Genomic DNA, 18173 nt, shown 5'->3' on the forward strand with positions numbered 1-18173 from the left:
GTTAGGATTGTTTCGTTCGTCTCTCAAACAGTTAGTAGATATTATCTATTCTAATCTGTGACGTATTGTTGTCAGCCTCACAGTTTTAAAACGCTTCTACTATGGAGACATTTTCACACTCATATACGGAATGCTAAACTCCCCTCTCAAACCAATCCAAGAATACATCATTAGCAGTTAGAATGGCCGAGAGGTCTAAGGCGCCAGACTCAAGTTCTGGTCCTCGTAAAAGGGCGTGGGTTCAAATCCCACTTCTAACATCAATTTTTATTGTGAAGCAAAATGCGAGCCAAAGTGGATACAATCAACAATTGTTGTTGAGAGTGATATGATGGGTTTTGGGTCGAGAAAGTAGCTTGGATATTAGATATAGTTAGTTGACTCCCTGCCACGCTATAATACTTTTAAACATTGTTTTTTAGAACATCTGTAAGTACGAGTTTAGTTATCTTACACGCTCTAACCAACTGAGCCATTCCAACCACTCATTTGTTATTACCCAAGACCACCATCTTTACGTATCGCAGTCACCCTCATGGTTTTAAACTGCATCATGTAAGGAGAGGTTTTCAAACCCTTGTAAGAAATGTTTCTTCACCTCTCCAATCGACATGGGATCTCACAATCCACCCCTTTTGAGGGCCAAGCGTCCTCAGTTGCGCATCGCCGGTGACTAGCTCGGCTATCATTCGTAAAAGTCCTAGCGCATTGCTAGAAGACATTGTCCATTTTATCCCATTAGGTATTGTCGTCAGCCTCACAGTTTTAAATGCCTATTAGAGAGAGGTTTTCGCCGCTTGTTAGGATTGTTTCGTTCGTCTCTCAAACAGTTAGTAGATATTATCTATTCTAATCTGTGACGTATCATTGTCAGCCTCACAGTTTTAAAACGCGTCTAATATGGAGACATTTTCACACTCATATACGGAATGCTAAACTCTCCTCTCAAACCAATCCAAGAATACATCATTAGAAGTTAGGATGGCTGAGTGGTCTAAGGCGCCAGACTCAAGTTTTGGTCCTCGTAAGAGGGCATGGGTTCAAATCCCACTTCTAACATCAATTGTTATTGAGAGGCAACATGCGAGCCAAAGTGGATACTATCAACTATTGTTGTGAGCGTGATATTGATGGGTTTTGGGTCGAAAGTAGCTTGGATATTAGATATAGTTAGTTGACTCCATGCCACGCTATAATGCTTTTAAAAATTGTCAAAACATGATTTTTGAGAATATCTGTAAGTACGAGTTTAGTTATCTTACATGCCACGTCACAAACCGAAGTTGATTGAAAATATTTACTGGAGCGAAGCACCAAAACCCATTATAATAATGGTATGCTTCATTTGCATTGCAAGAAAGAGAGCTTGAACCTCAAGCCTTATAATTAAGGGCCACACGCTCTAACCAACTGAGCCATTCCAACCACTCATTTGTTATTACCCAAGACCACCATTAGTTGATATTATCTGCTGTTGTTCTTTACGTATCGCAGTCACCCTCATGGTTTTAAACTGCATCATGTAAGGAGAGGTTTTCAAACCCTTGTAAGAAATGTTTCTTCACCTCTCTAATCGACATGGGATCTCACAATCCACCCCTTTTGAGGGCCAAGCGTCCTCAGTTGCGCATCGCCGGTGACTAGCTCGGCTATCATTCGTAAAAGTCCTAGCGCATTGCTAGCAGACATTGTCCATTTTATCCCATTAGGTATTGTCGTCAGCCTCACAGTTTTAAATGCCTATTAGAGAGAGGTTTTCGCCGCTTGTTAGGATTGTTTCGTTCGTCTCTCAAACAGTTAGTAGATATTATCTATTCTAATCTGTGACGTATCGTTGTCAGCCTCACAGTTTTAAAACGCGTCTACTATGGAGACATTTTCACACTCATATACGGAATGCTAAACTCTCCTCTCAAACCAATCCAAGAATACATCATTAGAAGTTAGGATGGCCGAGTGGTCTAAGGCGCCAGACTCAAGTTCTGGTCCTCGTAAGAGGGCGTGGGTTCAAATCCCACTTCTAACATCAATTGTTATTGAGAGGCAACATGCGAGCCAAAGTGGATACTATCAACTATTGTTGTGAGCGTGATATTGATGGGTTTTGGGTCGAAAGTAGCTTGGATATTAGATATAGTTAGTTGACTCCATGCCACGCTATAATGCTTTTAAAAATTGTCAAAACATGATTTTTGAGAATATATGTAAGTACGAGTTTAGTTATCTTACATGTCACGTCACAAACCGAAGTTGATTGAAAATATTTACTGGAGCGAAGCACCAAAACCCATTATAATAATGGTATGCTTCATTTGCATTGCAAGAAAGAGAGCTTGAACCTCAAGCCTTATAATTAAGGGCCACACGCTCTAACCAACTGAGCCATTCCAACCACTCATTTGTTATTACCCAAGACCACCATTAGTTGATATTATCTGCTATTGTTCTTTACGTATCGCAGTCACCCTCATGGTTTTAAACTGCATCATGTAAGGAGAGGTTTTCAAACCCTTGTAAGAAATGTTTCTTCACCTCTCCAATCGACATGGGATCTCACAATCCACCCCTTTTGAGGGCCAAGCGTCCTCAGTTGCGCATCGCCGGTGACTAGCTCGGCTATCATTCGTAAAAGTCCTAGCGCATTGCTAGAAGACATTGTCCATTTTATCCCATTAGGTATTGTCGTCAGCCTCACAGTTTTAAATGCCTATTAGAGAGAGGTTTTCGCCGCTTGTTAGGATTGTTTCGTTCGTCTCTCAAACAGTTAGTAGATATTATCTAATCTAATCTGTGACGTATCGTTGTCAGCCTCACAGTTTTAAAACGCGTCTAATATGGAGACATTTTCACACTCATATACGGAATGCTAAACTCCCCTCTCAAACCAATCCAATAATACATCATTAGAAGTTTGGATGGCCGAGTGGTCTAAGGCGCCAGACTCAAGTTCTGGTCCTCGTAAGAGGGCGTGGGTTCAAATCCCACTTCTAACATCAATTGTTATTGAGAGGCAACATGAAAGCCAAACTGGATACAATCAACTATTGTTGTGTGAGCGTGATATTGATATGCGTTTTGGGTCGAAAGTAGCTTGGATATTAGATATAGACAAGTTGACTCCATGCCACGCTATAATGCTTTTAAAAATTGTCCAAACACGATTTTTGAGAATATCTGTAAGTACGAGTTTAGTTATCTTACATGCCACGTCACAAACCGAAGTTGATTGAAAATATTTACTAGACGAAGCACCAAAACCCATTATAATAATGGTATGCTTCATTTGCATTGCAAGAAAGAGAGCTTGAACCTCAAGCCTTATAATTAAGGGCCACACGCTCTAACCAACTGAGCCATTCCAACAACTCATTTGTGAACCTCAAGCCTTATAATTAAGGGCCACACGCTCTAACCAACTGAGCAATTCCAACCACTCATTTGTTATTACCCAAGACCACCATTAGTTGATATTATCTGCTATTGTTCTTTACGTATCGCAGACACCCTCATGGTTTTAAACTGCATCATGTAAGGAGACGTTTTCAAACCCTTGTAAGAAATGTTTCTTCACCTCTCCAATCGACATGGGATCTCACAATCCACCCCTTTTGAGGGCCAAGCGTCCTCAATTGCGCATCGTCGGTGACTAGCTCGGCTATCATTCGTAAAAGTCCTAGCGCATTGCTAGAAGACATTGTCCATTTTATCCCATTTGGTATTGTCGTCAGCCTCACAGTTTTAAATGCCTATTAGAGAGAGGTTTTCGCCGCTTGTTAGGATTGTTTCTTTCGTCTCTCAAACAGTTAGTAGATATTAATCTATTCTAATCTGTGACGTATCGTTGTCAGCCTCACAGTTTTAAAACGCGTCTACTATGGAGACATTTTCACACTCATATACGGAATGCTAAACTCCCCTCTTAAACCAATCCAATAATACATCATTAGAAGTTAGGATGGTCGAGTGGTCTAAGGCGCCAGACTCAAGTTTTGGTCCTCGTAAGAGGGCGTGGGTTCAAATCCCACTTCTAACATCAATTGTTATTGATAGGCAACATGCGAGCCAAAGTGGATACAATCAACTATTTTTGTGAGCGTGATATTGATGGGTTTTGGGACGAAAGTAGCTTGGATATTATGATTTTTGAGAATATCGGTTAGTACGAGTTTAGTTATCTTACATGTCACGTCACAAAGCCTTATAATTAAGGGCCACACGCTCTAACCAACTGAGCCATTCCAACCACTCATGTTTTATTACCCAAGACCACCATTAGTTGATATTATCTGCTGTTGTTCTTTACGTATCGCAGTCACCCGCATGGTTTTAAACTGCATCATGTAAGGAGAGGTTTTCAAACCCTGGTAAAAAATGTTTCTTCACCTCTCCAATCGACATGAGATCTCACAATCCACCCCTTTTGAGGGCCAAGCGTACTCACTCGCGCATCGTCGGTGACTAGCTCGGATATCACTCATAAAAGTCCTAGCGCATTGCTAGCCGACATTGTCCATTTTATCCCATTATGTATTGTCGTCAGCCTCACAGTTTTAAATGCGCCTATTAGAGAGAGGTTTTCGCCGCTTGTTAGGATTGTTTCGTTCGTCGATCAAACAGTTAGTAGATATTATCTATTCTAATCTGTGACGTATCGTTGTCAGCCTCACAGTTTTAAAATGCGTCTACTATGGAGACATTTTCACCCTCATATACGGAATGCTAAACTACCCTCTCGAACCAATCCAAGAATACATCATTAGCAGTTATGATGGTTGAGTGGTCTAAGGCGCCAGACTCAAGTTTTGGTCCTCGTAAGAGGGCGTGGGTTCAAATCCCACTTCTAACATCAATTGTGATTGTGAGGCAAAATGTGAGCCAAAGTGGATACAATCAACTATTGTTGATGGGTTAATGCTTTTAAAAATTGTCAAAACATGATTTTTCGAAGTTGATTGAAAATATTTACTGGAGCGAAGCACCAAAACCGATTATAATAATGGTATGCTTCATTTGCATTGCAAGAAAGAAAGCTTGAACCTCAAGCCTTATAATTAAGGGCCACACGCTCTAACCAACTGAGCCATTCCAACCACTCATTTGTTATTATCTGCTATTGTTCTTTACGTATCGCAGTCACCCTCATGGTTTTAAACTGCATCATGTAAGGAGAGGTTTTCAAACCCTTGTAAGAAATGTTTCTTCACCTCTCCAATCGACATGGGATCTCACAATCCACCCCTTTTGAGGGCCAAGCGTCCTCAGTTGCGCATCGCCGGTGACTAGCTCGGCTATCATTCGTAAAAGTCCTAGCGCATTGCTAGAAGACATTGTCCATTTTATCCCATTAGGTATTGTCGTCAGCCTCACAGTTTTAAATGCCTATTAGAGAGAGGTTTTCGCCGCTTGTTAGGATTGTTTCGTTCGTCTCTCAAACAGTTAGTAGATATTATCTATTCTAATCTGTGACGTATCATTGTCAGCCTCACAGTTTTAAAACGCGTCTAATATGGAGACATTTTCACACTCATATACGGAATCCTAAACTCCCCTCTCAAACCAATCCAATAATACATCATTAGAAGTTAGGATGGCCGAGTGGTCTAAGGCGCCAGACTCAAGTTCTAGTCCTCGTAAGAGGGCGTGGGTTCAAATCCCACTTCTAACATCAATTGTTATTGTGAGGCAACATGAAAGCCAAAGTGGATACAATCAACTATATTGTTGATTGGTTTTGGGTCGAAGTAGCTTGGATATTAGATATAGTTGGTTGACTCCATGCCACGCTATAATGCTTTTAAAAATTGTCAAAACATGATTTTTGAGAATCTCTGTGTAAGTTTAAGTACGAGTTTAGTTATCTTACATGCCACGTCACAAACCGAATTTAGTTATCTTACATGCCACGTCACAAACCGAAGTTGATTGAAAATATTTACTGGAGCGAAGCACCAAAACCCATTATAATAATGGTATGCTTCATTTGCATTGCAAGAAAGAGAGCTTGAACCTCAAGCCTTATAATTAAGGGCCAACCTCAAGCCTTATAATTAAGGGCCACACGCTCTAACCAACTGAGCCATTTCAACCACTCATTTGTTATTACCCAAGACCACCATTAGTTGATATTATCTGCTGTTGTTCTTTACGTTTCGCAGTCACCCTCATGATTTTAAACTGCATCATGTAAGGAGAGGTTTTCAAACCCTTGTAAGAAATGTTTCTTCACCTCTCCAATCGACATGGGATCTCACAATCCACCCCTTTTGAGGGCCAAGCGTCCTCAGTTGCGCATCGCCGGTGACTAGCTCGGCTATCATTCGTAAAAGTCCTAGCGCATTGCTAGAAGACATTGTCCATTTTATCCCATTAGGTATTGTCGTCAGCCTCACAGTTTTAAATGCCTATTAGAGAGAGGTTTTCGCCGCTTGTTAGGATTGTTTCGTTTGTCTCTCAAACAGTTAGTAGATATTATCTATTCTAATTTGTGACGTATCGTTGTCAGCCTCACAGTTTTAAAACGCGTCTACTGTGGAGACATTTTCACACTCATATACGAAATGCTAAACTCCCCTCTCAAACCAATCCAAGAATACATCATTAGAAGTTAGGATGGCCGAGTGGTCTAAGGCGCCAGACTCAAGTTCTGGTCCTCGTAAGAGGGCGTGGGTTGAAATCCCACCTCTAACATCAATTGTTATTGTGAGGCAACATGCAAGCCAAAGTTGATACAATCAACTATTGTTGATTGGTTTTGGGTCGAAGTAGCTTGGATATTAGATATAGTTAGTTGACTCCGTGCCAGCTATAATTCTTTTAAACATTGTTTTTCAAAAACATCTGTAAGTACGAATTTAGTCACAAACCGAAGTTGATTGAAAATATTTACTAGAGCGAAGCACCAAAACCCATTATAATAATGGTATGCTTCATTTGCATTGCAAGAAAGAGAGCTTGAACATCAAGCCTTATAATTAAGGGCCATTCCAACCACTCATTTGTTATTACCCAAGACCACCATTAGTTGATATTATTTGCTTTACGTTCGCAGTCACCCTCATGGTTTTAAACTGCATCATGTAAGGAGAGGTTTTCAAACCCTTGTAAGAAATGTTTCTTCACCTCTCCAATCGACATGGGATCTCACAATCCACCCCTTTTGAGGGCCAAGCGTACTCACTCGCGCATCGTCGGTGACTAGCTCGGATATCACTCATAAAAGTCCTAGCGCATTGCTAGCCGACATTGTCCATTTTATCCCATTATGTATTGTCGTCAGCCTCACAGTATTAAATGTGCCTATTAGAGAGAGGTTTTCGCCGCTTGTTAGGATTGTTTCGTTCGTCTCTCAAACAGTTAGTAGATATTATCTATTCTAATCTGTGACGTATCGTTGTCAGCCTCACAGTTTTAAAATGCGTCTACTATGGAGACATTTTCACCCTCATATACGGAATGCTAAACTCCCCTCTCGAACCAATCCAAGAATACATCATTAGCAGTTAGGATGGCCGAGTGGTCTAAGGCGCCAGACTCAAGTTCTGGTCCTCGTAAGAGGGCGTGGGTTCAAATCCCACTTCTAACATCAAATGTTATTGAGAGGCAACATGCGAGCCAAAGTGGATACAATCAACTATTGTTGTGTGAGCGTGATATTGATATGCGTTTTGGGTCGAAAGTAGCTTGGATATTAGATATAGTCAGTTGACTCCATGCCACGCTATAATGCTTTTAAAAATTGTCAAAACATGATTTTTGAGAGTATCTGTTGTAAGTACGAGTTTAGTTATCTTACATGCCACGTCACAACCCGAAGTTGATTGAAAAATTTTACTAGACGAAGCACCAAAACCCATTATAATAATGGTATGCTTCATTTGCATTGCAAGAAAGAGAGCTTGAACCTCAAGCCTTATCATTAAGGGCCACACGCTCTAACCAACTGAGCCATTCCAACCACTCATTTGTGAACCTCAAGCCTTATAATTAAGGGCCACACGCTCTAACCAACTGAGCCATTCCAACCACTCATTTGTGAACCTCAAGCCTTATAATTAAGGGCCACACGCTCTAACCAACTGAGCCATTCTAACCACTCATTTGTTATTACCCAAGACCACAATTAGTTGATATTATCTACTATTGTTCTTTACGTATCGCAGTCAGCCTCATGGTTTTAAACTGCATCATGTAAGGAGAGGTTTTCAAACCCTTGTAAGAAATGTTTCTTCACCTCTCCAACCGACATGGAATCTCACAATCCACCCATTTTGAGGGCTAAGCGTCCTCAGTTGCGCATCGCCGGTGACTAGCTCGGCTATCATTCGTAAAAGTCCTAGCGCATTGCTAGAAGACATTGTCCATTTTATCCCATTAGGTATTGTCGTCAGCCTCACAGTTTTAAATGCCTATTAGAGAGAGGTTTTCGCCGCTTGTTAGGATTGTTTCGTTCGTCTCTCAAACAGTTAGTAGATATTATCTAATCTAATCTGTGACGTATCGTTGTCAGCCTCACAGTTTTAAAACGCGTCTAATATGGAGACATTTTCACACTCATATACGGAATGCTAAACTCCCCTCTCAAACCAATCCAATAATACATCATTAGAAGTTTGGATGGCCGAGTGGTCTAAGGCGCCAGACTCAAGTTCTGGTCCTCGTAAGAGGGCGTGGGTTCAAATCCCACTTCTAACATCAATTGTTATTGAGAGGCAACATGAAAGCCAAACTGGATACAATCAACTATTGTTGTGTGAGCGTGATATTGATATGCGTTTTGGGTCGAAAGTAGCTTGGATATTAGATATAGACAAGTTGACTCCATGCCACGCTATAATGCTTTTAAAAATTGTCCAAACACGATTTTTGAGAATATCTGTAAGTACGAGTTTAGTTATCTTACATGCCACGTCACAAACCGAAGTTGATTGAAAATATTTACTAGACGAAGCACCAAAACCCATTATAATAATGGTATGCTTCATTTGCATTGCAAGAAAGAGAGCTTGAACCTCAAGCCTTATAATTAAGGGCCACACGCTCTAACCAACTGAGCCATTCCAACAACTCATTTGTGAACCTCAAGCCTTATAATTAAGGGCCACACGCTCTAACCAACTGAGCAATTCCAACCACTCATTTGTTATTACCCAAGACCACCATTAGTTGATATTATCTGCTATTGTTCTTTACGTATCGCAGACACCCTCATGGTTTTAAACTGCATCATGTAAGGAGACGTTTTCAAACCCTTGTAAGAAATGTTTCTTCACCTCTCCAATCGACATGGGATCTCACAATCCACCCCTTTTGAGGGCCAAGCGTCCTCAATTGCGCATCGTCGGTGACTAGCTCGGCTATCATTCGTAAAAGTCCTAGCGCATTGCTAGAAGACATTGTCCATTTTATCCCATTTGGTATTGTCGTCAGCCTCACAGTTTTAAATGCCTATTAGAGAGAGGTTTTCGCCGCTTGTTAGGATTGTTTCTTTCGTCTCTCAAACAGTTAGTAGATATTAATCTATTCTAATCTGTGACGTATCGTTGTCAGCCTCACAGTTTTAAAACGCGTCTACTATGGAGACATTTTCACACTCATATACGGAATGCTAAACTCCCCTCTTAAACCAATCCAATAATACATCATTAGAAGTTAGGATGGTCGAGTGGTCTAAGGCGCCAGACTCAAGTTTTGGTCCTCGTAAGAGGGCGTGGGTTCAAATCCCACTTCTAACATCAATTGTTATTGATAGGCAACATGCGAGCCAAAGTGGATACAATCAACTATTTTTGTGAGCGTGATATTGATGGGTTTTGGGACGAAAGTAGCTTGGATATTATGATTTTTGAGAATATCGGTTAGTACGAGTTTAGTTATCTTACATGTCACGTCACAAAGCCTTATAATTAAGGGCCACACGCTCTAACCAACTGAGCCATTCCAACCACTCATGTTTTATTACCCAAGACCACCATTAGTTGATATTATCTGCTGTTGTTCTTTACGTATCGCAGTCACCCGCATGGTTTTAAACTGCATCATGTAAGGAGAGGTTTTCAAACCCTGGTAAAAAATGTTTCTTCACCTCTCCAATCGACATGAGATCTCACAATCCACCCCTTTTGAGGGCCAAGCGTACTCACTCGCGCATCGTCGGTGACTAGCTCGGATATCACTCATAAAAGTCCTAGCGCATTGCTAGCCGACATTGTCCATTTTATCCCATTATGTATTGTCGTCAGCCTCACAGTTTTAAATGCGCCTATTAGAGAGAGGTTTTCGCCGCTTGTTAGGATTGTTTCGTTCGTCGATCAAACAGTTAGTAGATATTATCTATTCTAATCTGTGACGTATCGTTGTCAGCCTCACAGTTTTAAAATGCGTCTACTATGGAGACATTTTCACCCTCATATACGGAATGCTAAACTACCCTCTCGAACCAATCCAAGAATACATCATTAGCAGTTATGATGGTTGAGTGGTCTAAGGCGCCAGACTCAAGTTTTGGTCCTCGTAAGAGGGCGTGGGTTCAAATCCCACTTCTAACATCAATTGTGATTGTGAGGCAAAATGTGAGCCAAAGTGGATACAATCAACTATTGTTGATGGGTTAATGCTTTTAAAAATTGTCAAAACATGATTTTTCGAAGTTGATTGAAAATATTTACTGGAGCGAAGCACCAAAACCGATTATAATAATGGTATGCTTCATTTGCATTGCAAGAAAGAAAGCTTGAACCTCAAGCCTTATAATTAAGGGCCACACGCTCTAACCAACTGAGCCATTCCAACCACTCATTTGTTATTATCTGCTATTGTTCTTTACGTATCGCAGTCACCCTCATGGTTTTAAACTGCATCATGTAAGGAGAGGTTTTCAAACCCTTGTAAGAAATGTTTCTTCACCTCTCCAATCGACATGGGATCTCACAATCCACCCCTTTTGAGGGCCAAGCGTCCTCAGTTGCGCATCGCCGGTGACTAGCTCGGCTATCATTCGTAAAAGTCCTAGCGCATTGCTAGAAGACATTGTCCATTTTATCCCATTAGGTATTGTCATCAGCCTCACAGTTTTAAATGCCCATTAGAGAGAGGTTTTCGCCGCTTGTTAGGATTGTTTCGTTCGTCTCTCAAACAGTAAGTAGATATTATCTATTCTAATCTGTGACGTATCGTTGTCAGCCTCACAGTTTAAAACGCGTCTACTATGGAGACATTTTCACACTCATATACGGAATGCTAAACTCCCCTCTCAAACCAATCCAAGAATACATCATTCGAAGTTAGGATGGCCGAGTGGTCTAAGGCGCTAGACTCAAGTTCTAGTCCTTGTAAGAGGGCGTGGATTCAAATCCCACTTCTAACATCAATTGTTATTATGAGGCAACATGCAAGCCAAAGTTGATACAATCAACTATTGTTAATGGGTTTTGGGTCGAAGTAGCTTGGATATTAGATATAGTTAGTTGACTTCGTGCCACTCTATAATTCTTTTAAACATTGTTTTTTAAAACATATGTAAGTACGAGTTTAGTCACAAACTGAAGTTGATTGAAAATATTTACTAGAGCGAAGCACCAAAACATATTATAATAATGGTATGCTTCATTTGCATTGCAAGAAAGAGAGCTTGAACCTCAAGCCTTATAATTAAGGGCCACACACTCTAACCAACTGAGCCATTCCAACCACTCATTTGTTATTACGCAAGACCACCATTAGTTGATATTATCTGCTATTGTTCTTTACGTATTGCAGTCACCCTCATGGTTTTCAACTGCATCATGTAAGGAGAGGTTTTCAAACCTTTGTAAGAAATGTTTCTTCACCTCTCCAATCGACATGAGATCTCACAATCCACCCCTTTTGAGGGTCAAGCGTCCTCAGTTGCGCATCGCCGGTGACTAGCTCGGCTATCATTCGTAAAAGTCCTAGCGCATTTCTAGCAGACATTGTCCATTTTATCCCATTAGGTATTGTCGTCAGTCTCACAGTTTTAAATGCCTATTAGAGAGAGGTTTTCGCCGCTTGTTAGGATTGTTTCGTTCATCTCTCAAATAGTTAGTAGATATTATCTATTCTAATCTATGACATATCATTGTCAGCCTCACAATTTTAAAACGCGTCTACTCTGGAGACATTTTCACTCATATACGGTATGCTAAACTCCCCTCTCAAACCATTCGCCGCTTGTTAGGATTGTTTCGTTCATCTCTCAAACAGTTAGTAGATATTATCTATTCTAATCTGTGACGTATTGTTGTCAACCTCACAATTTTAAAACGCATCTACTGTGGAGACATTTTCACTCATATACGGTATGCTAATCTCCCCTCTCAAACCAATCCAAGAATAGATCATTAGCAGTTAGGATGGCCGAGTGGTCTAAGGCGCCAGACTCAAGTTTTGGTCCTCGTAAGAAGGTGTGGGTTCTCAAATCCCACTTCTAACATCAATTGTTATTGTGAGGCAAAATGTGAGCCAAAGTGGATACAATCAACTATTGTTGTGAGTGATGATGGGTTTTGGGTCTTGGATATAGATATAGTTAGTTGACTCCGTGCCACACTATAATGCCCACACTATAATACTTTTTAAAATTGTCAAAACATGATTTTTGTTATAATTAAGGGCCACACTCTCTAACCAACTGAGCCATTCCAACCACTCATTTGTTATTATCCAAGACAACTATTAGTTGATATTGTCTGCTTTTCATTCTTTACGTATCGCGGTCACTCTCATGGTTTTAGACTGCATCTTCTAAGGAGAGGTTTTCAGACCCTTGTAAGAAATGTTTCTTCACCTCTCCAATCGATGTGGGATCTCAAAATCCACTCTTTTTGAGGGCCAAGCGTCCTCACTCGCGCATTGCTGGTGACTAGCTCGAATATCATTCGTAAAAGTCCAAGCGCACTGCTAGTAGACATTGTCCATTTTTTCCCATTAGGTATTGTCTTCAACCTCACAGTTTTAAAATGCACCTATTAGAGAGAGGTTTTCGCCGCTTGTTAGGATTGTTTCGTTCGTCTTTCCAACGGTTAGTAGATATTATCTATTTTTATTCGTGACGTATCGTCGTTAACCTCACAGGTTTAAAATTTGTCCACTATGGAAACATTTACACACTCATATACGGAATGCTAAACTCTCCTCTCAAGCCAATTCGATAACACATCATTAGTAGTTAGAATGGTCGAGTGGTCTAAGGCGTCAGACTCAAGTTCTAGTCCTTGTAATAGGGCGTTGGTTCCAAATCCCTCTTTTGACATCTCATGTTATTGTGAGCTACAGTGGATAAATTAGTTGATATTGTCTCTGTTATGTCTCACTATCTCAGTCGCGGTTTTAAACCACATCTACTAGGGAGAGGTTTCAATGTTTCAGTCGCGGTTTCCACACCCTTATAAGGAATGTTTCAGTCGCCAAGAGGGTGTGGTTTCATATCCCACTTCTGACAACTCATATTATTATGAACTAATTTTTGCAATACGGATCTAGACGGTGTATTTCATTGTCACAATAGTGAATAGGTTGGCGCACTACTAGGTTCGTTCTAAGTTGTTGAATAGTGCTACTGAGGTGTAGAGGGAATAGGAGGTGGTCGGGCTTTAGTGACATTGTTCACCCTGTTAATGGACTTGTAAGCTGTCTTAAATTTTATTAGGCTTAGTGGAGATTTACATGGTTCGTAGGGTATCTAAGCAATTTAAATCACATCTCATATTTCTACGTCGCTCAAGACTAGCTTTTTAAGGCTAATCCAATTTCTCGGAGGTCTACGTAACTAATTGTCGCTCACGATTCTAAGATGCTCGGTCTACTAAAAATATAGTGACCTAGGTCACGTGAAACAAGCCTAGCTCTTGTGCCCTATTCGAAACAAGCCTAGCTCTTTTCTATTTTTCAAAGACATTGGTTGACAAAGTTATGTGTTGAAGGGAGATTGCTACTTTTTGGGTTTTCTAAAAAAATTATTTAAAAAGGATTTTTGAAACAATCATTTATGATTAAAAAGGGAAAGAATGTGAATTAAAATTTTAAAAGTATTTTTTAGTTTGGACTATTTTCTTTTATGTTGTTATGTGAGTTATTAGGAATTTGCAAGAATTTTTTTCCTTCCCTATCATTTTGAAATTCCACCTCGGAATAAAATATCACTTAAAAAAAATTAGAAAAATTAATTCTGGTTTGAGTTTTAGTCTTACAAAAATGATTTTAGGTTATTTTTATCTTCTAAAATATACTCCATAAAATTTTATTAGTAGAGTTAATGATTTTTCTAGATTATTATCTCATTAAATTCATCTAGATGAATACTATACTTTTGGTGAACTTGATGATATGAAAAATTGAAATTGAAGTAAAATGACACCTCCAACAACCATTTGTGAAAATGGAGGTTGAATAACCAGTTTTGTTGGTTGAATTGAATTGGACCAATTAGACTATTTTTATCTATTTTGATTCATTTTTGACATCTTTGTTTTACCATTTTTTTTTTTTAGTTAAAATGCTAACTATAATAATTTTTTATTTTAGAAACTAATTGGAAGATTTTGGAAAATTTAAAAGAGATAAAAATAGGCTATAACTATTTGGATTTCTCCATTTAAGTATGGCTCATAGATTGATATTTAATTTATATATGTTATATGGTTTAATTGACGAATTTTACGTGTTAACACATGTTAAATTACAAAGGGTTTGTATAAAGTTAATTGAAAAATTAGACTTGAAAATTCATTTATTTATGCATGGTAGTAACTATTAGCATATAGAACTATTTCTAAACTAGGAGGGTTCATGTGGTTGAATGATACTTGATATATAGTTGAACTAATTGGTATTGATTTGACAAAGTACATTAGTGCTTATAAGTAATTGAAATATTCATGTATGATTGAATAATAGCATGAGATCCCATATCGTTAGAGACGGGAACAAAGCTGTAAGGACCGGACTGACTCGATGACTCTAAAAGATGGGTAAATTTTTCGCGAAATAAAACAAAGAAATTAAAAACATTATATTTACATCATATCAAAATAAAGTTTATACATAAGTATTTAAAGCACAACATAGTACTTAAAACACAAAATAAGGAACAAACACAAAACATTTTAAGACAAAAGGGTTGAGGACGACGGGTCAGAATAGTCTATGGGACCTGCTCCCAACCTCTATTAGCTCCTTATTACCTAAAAAAATGTGCAGAATAAGGAATGAGTACAAAAACTTAGTAAGTAGCCTACTTGTAGGCTCTTTATCGAGTCCTTGATATGCTAGGGTACCACATTCTTTATTCTTGTCTTATTTTTGTTCTTGTTCTTGTTCTTGTTCTTGTGGTAAGTACTTAGGCCCTCCACTTCTTGTTCTTCACTTGGGGTCCTTATCATGATCTATCCTGAGGAGCTTGGTCCCTGGATTGTCAAACCTTAGTTATTCTTTAAGGGCCTTAGTACCATGGTTCTTAGTTTTTGTCCTTAAAATTAGGATCTTGATCCATGTTCTAGTCTTTGATCTTTCTCTTATTCGTTATACTTTCTTGGTTCTTGATTCATTCTCCAAGACACTCCCCCTAGGATTTACAGCCCTAGCCATGCACTTGACAATCCTGTGTCCAAGGCTTCATGCGTTCCAAGCGACACAGCCTTAACATACGTCTCCAAGGCTTCATGTGTTCCAAGTGACATAGTCTTAACCCGCATCTTAGGGATTGCCCTTTGATACAGTCTTCTAACCTATGCCCAAGACTTCATGTGTTCCAAGCGGCATATTTTGAAAACCTACCTCCAATGCATCTTACGTTCCAAGTGATGTAGTCTAATCCTACATCAAGGGCTTGCCCTTTAATACAATCTGAATACCTACACAGCATGGATAGAATCTACTACCGTTGTGTGGTGGGTGGGCTTTGGGTCGAAAGCAGCATGGATATCACAATTGACTCGCCGCCACGCTAGTGTTTTTTAAAAGTGTCAAAACATGATTTTTGAGAATATTTGTAAGTTCAAGTTAAACCTCCAACCTTGTGGTTAACAGCTACACGCTCTAACCAACTAAGCTATTCCAACCACTCATTTTTTTCAATCCAAGACCCCATTAGTTGATATTGTCTGTTATGGTGTTAGTATAACATGTGCAAAAGCAATTTGGATCTTAGGCACTCTAAGTACATAAATTATGGTAAATTAGCTAGCATGTTCTAGTTCAGATTCCTCTTTCTCCAGGAACCGTTTTTGAACCACCACTAGCGTCTTCCCTACTATTCTCCAGCCTTTGAAAGGGATTGTGGAATCCGGTGAGTGACTAAACTTGATTGGAATGTAGTATTTGTAAAGAGAGAGTTTTGAGAGATTTTCTCAAAGCTTTTCAAGCAAACATTTCATGTACCTTATCACTCTATTTATAGAGTCATTTGATGGTGCAAACATGCAAGTTTGAATTAACCAAATTTTGATACTCAAGATTCCACTCAAATTTGTGGGGTTTATTTGGCAAACATGCATGTTTGGTTAAACCAAATTTTGACACTCAAAATTCCACTCAAATTTGTGGGATCATGTGGCAAACATGCAAGTTTGGTCATGTGGCAAACATGCAAGTTTGGTTAAACCATATATTGACACTCAATATTCCACTAACTCAAACATGTGTTTTTCCTGAAGTCAACATTTTGACTTTCTTTATTTTAATTCAACAATTAATTTTAAATCAAAAAAATATTAAATGATTAATTAAACAATTTAATTAATATTTAACATTAAATAAAATGTCAGTCCCAATCAATTCCGGCATATATTGACTATGAATCCCTATTCATAATTAAAATATTTAAATCTTATTTAATTATCTTTAATTCTCTCTTTTTGTTTAATTCATAATTAAAACAAAATGCGGTTAAATATATCGTATATATTTAGCGTATATTCCCTAATTTGAATTCGAACACTTCAAACTCACTCGTCACACTGTTCTAAGTTTTAGTTTGATATGAGCTAGCAAGGGGGCCTAATGGACTTACAGATCATGGGCTCCAAAGATCCGAGATTAACTGGCTAAACTCATTAACCTTGTTAACCAACAATCGTTAACTACTAGGACACTCCACTATATCCTAGTATTATAGATATATTTCTGTCCATTTGATATAACCATGATTAGTAAGTCGATCCTTTACAGGTTGTTCGTAACTAGAGCTGGGTCAATTTACCATTTTACCCCTAAAGTTACTTCTTGTTCCTTGAGACCCACTGATCCTCTAATGAACAATTGGTTTGTGGTCCAACCACCAAACCAAATACCTCTCGGGCCAATGAGAGGGTGGGGCCCCTTGTTCAAGACTTGGAGTGAGTACTTAAGGGAACAACCTCTTTATTATCCCTAAAAGCTGGTAGGAGTAAATTCCATGTTACAATCTATGTCCCCAGCTATTCACCCAGTCTTACCCCTGAAATGGGAGGCTTATTGAGTCGGCAAACTCGGGCCACTATCACCCATGCAAATCTAAGGATAATTCCGAATAAACAAGAGTTCATAGTTAGCTCAGGATTAAGATCGAGTTACCTAGGTCATCCAATGAAAAAATTAGTCTCAACAGTAAACGACATTATAAAGTGAGAGTGGTTTTCTTCATGCTCCGATCTTATGCAATACTCATTGCATAGGACGCCCCAAGTCACATGTCTCCACATGTACAATTTAGTGATCACATTGTTTATATCATATAAAAAAGTAGGTCATATGCATAGTGTCCCCAGAATAAGGTACTCAACCTTATCCCTATACTATAGATCATTTTGACTATATACTTGAACTTGATGCACTCTTATGTCTATACATATAGTTCAAGTAATCATACTATAGCCAGAGTGTTCTTAGTTTATTGGATTTAGATTAATGATCGTAACATTCACTTTATTCCATAACAATCTTTACTGAATAAACATCAATAATAACTTTAGTGAAAACATAATATGTTTTTGTTTACAAACTATGTGTTTTAGGATATAAAACCCAATAGTCTGCTTTCGTTCGTTACGTATCGTTGTCACCCTCATGGTTTTAAACTACATCTTCTAAAGAGAGGTTTTCAGACCCTTGTAAGAAATGTTTCTTCACCTTTCCAATTGATGTGGGATCTCACAATCCACCACTTCTGAGGGCCAAGCGTC

At 38.9% G+C, this 18173-nt stretch overlaps 1 long non-coding RNA gene and 11 other non-coding genes across 12 annotated transcripts in view; all 12 read left to right on the top strand.

Moving 5' to 3' along the window:
- LOC111483800 overlaps positions 1-18173 on the top strand; it is a 371642-nt gene that overhangs the window by 284594 nt on the left and 68875 nt on the right. The window lies entirely within an intron of this gene.
- TRNAL-CAA lies at positions 177-260 on the top strand. Its single transcript has one exon. It is a non-coding gene; the product is annotated as a tRNA-Leu (tRNA).
- TRNAL-CAA lies at positions 976-1059 on the top strand. Its single transcript has one exon. It is a non-coding gene; the product is annotated as a tRNA-Leu (tRNA).
- Positions 1943-2026, top strand: TRNAL-CAA. Its single transcript has one exon. It is a non-coding gene; the product is annotated as a tRNA-Leu (tRNA).
- TRNAL-CAA lies at positions 2910-2993 on the top strand. The gene has a single exon. It is a non-coding gene; the product is annotated as a tRNA-Leu (tRNA).
- Positions 3950-4033, top strand: TRNAL-CAA. Its single transcript has one exon. It is a non-coding gene; the product is annotated as a tRNA-Leu (tRNA).
- Positions 5582-5665, top strand: TRNAL-CAA. Its single transcript has one exon. It is a non-coding gene; the product is annotated as a tRNA-Leu (tRNA).
- On the top strand, positions 6604-6687 carry TRNAL-CAA. Its single transcript has one exon. It is a non-coding gene; the product is annotated as a tRNA-Leu (tRNA).
- TRNAL-CAA lies at positions 7499-7582 on the top strand. Its single transcript has one exon. It is a non-coding gene; the product is annotated as a tRNA-Leu (tRNA).
- TRNAL-CAA lies at positions 8608-8691 on the top strand. Its single transcript has one exon. It is a non-coding gene; the product is annotated as a tRNA-Leu (tRNA).
- Positions 9648-9731, top strand: TRNAL-CAA. The gene has a single exon. It is a non-coding gene; the product is annotated as a tRNA-Leu (tRNA).
- TRNAL-CAA lies at positions 11279-11362 on the top strand. The gene has a single exon. It is a non-coding gene; the product is annotated as a tRNA-Leu (tRNA).

The sequence above is a fragment of the Cucurbita maxima genome, unplaced genomic scaffold (assembly GCF_002738345.1).
Source record: "Cucurbita maxima cultivar Rimu unplaced genomic scaffold, Cmax_1.0 Cma_Scf00009, whole genome shotgun sequence".
Lineage (NCBI taxonomy): Eukaryota > Viridiplantae > Streptophyta > Magnoliopsida > Cucurbitales > Cucurbitaceae > Cucurbita > Cucurbita maxima.